This window comes from Schistocerca cancellata, unplaced genomic scaffold (genome assembly GCF_023864275.1).
Source record: "Schistocerca cancellata isolate TAMUIC-IGC-003103 unplaced genomic scaffold, iqSchCanc2.1 HiC_scaffold_798, whole genome shotgun sequence".
In the NCBI taxonomy this organism is placed as follows: Eukaryota; Metazoa; Arthropoda; class Insecta; order Orthoptera; family Acrididae; genus Schistocerca; species Schistocerca cancellata.
This window is the reverse complement of record NW_026046809.1, coordinates 17,033-18,460: the sequence shown is the minus strand read 5'-3', so window position 1 is coordinate 18,460 and position 1,428 is coordinate 17,033. Positions and strand designations below refer to the sequence as shown.

Genomic DNA, 1,428 nt, shown 5'->3' with positions numbered 1-1,428 from the left:
ACGAGAGCTCAACTAAAAGGTGAAACCATCGTCAAAATGGGCTGGGAAGTACTGCTTCATCCCTATTACAGTCCTGATTTAGCGGCTAGTGATTTCCATTTGTTTCGTGCACAGAAGGAGGCATTACGTGGGAAGAGGTTCGAGGACAACGAGGACGTGAAAAGGTTTGTGCGAAATTGGTTCAAACATCAAGATAAAGAATTGTTTGCAGCCGGCATAAAAAGGCCCGTTGGATCATGTGCATAAATGTTCAACGGGATTATGTTGAAAAGTAGGAAAAGTATTGTTTTGTAGAAATGAACGGATTTTTCTCCAGACCAATTTAGTTATTGAATGACGCTCTTACTATCAGACAGTCGAAAGAAAAAGTCGTCTGCAGAATCTCGAATATAGGAAGGACGGATAACTACGAGAACTAAGTACAAACCGCTGCTAAGAAAAATGGGTATTAACAAACGAAAAGATAGAGATACTGACAATGCACGGCCAAGAAATATTTTTTATGCGATATAATTAGAAATTAATCGTTTTCGTACTTTTTCCCTTACTGGTAGTGTGAAAGCTTACTTGTCATCAAATTACATAATTCTATTCCGCCGGGCAGTATCCAACAGGTCTGGACTGAGTCTCCGCACACTCTCCGTCCGAGCACGCCTTGCAGGTTCCAATGCTACCGACCGGCCGCCAGGTCATCCTCAGCCACAGGCGTCACTGGATGCGGATATGGACTGGCACGTGGTCAGATCACCGTTCTCCCGGCCGTAGGTCAGTTTATGCGACCGGAGCCGCTACTTCTCAGTCGAGTAGCTCCTCAGTTTGCATCACAAGGGCTGAGCGCACCACGCTTGCCAACAGCGCTCGGCAGACTGGATGGTCACCCATCCGCGTGCTAGCCCAGCCCGACAGCGCTTAACTTCGGTGATCTGACGGGAACCGGTGTTACCACTGCGGCGAGGCCGTTGGTCTGGATTCAGCTTGCGACTGTCGAAACGTGTGACTTCAATGGCTGTGTATTTAGACTTAGAAGCTTAAATTTTCCAGAAGACCGAGGGACCGCAGAGCTGTGACTCTCAAATAAATTTCAACGTGTCACTTTCAAATGTTTCTGAAGCAGAGGGGCCATAAGAAGTGACGTGCGAAACCCTGAAAATGAAGAAATGTAACAGGGTGGAATGACTCATACGGTGAGGGGTGCCTCCTAACGGTGTTGAGGGGAAGCATTTCGGTATACAAGGTGTGCATCTCTGCTTCCGCCGTTTGTCGGTAGCTGGCGACAGCGTTAAGCAGCGGTCGAAAGAAAGAGATCGTAGACGTCAGGCAGTTAGCTGGGACCTCGGTCAACATAACCTCATTCAAAAATGGTTCAAATGGCTCTGAGCACTATGGGACTAAACATCTGAGGTCATCAGTCTCCTAGGACTTAGAACT

General features: G+C 47.3%; 1 pseudogene; it reads right to left on the bottom strand.

Moving 5' to 3' along the window:
• Window positions 1–846: 846 nt before the first annotated feature.
• Window positions 847–964, bottom strand: LOC126143442 (5S ribosomal RNA; annotated as a pseudogene).
• Between the last annotated feature and the right edge of the window lie 464 nt (window positions 965–1,428).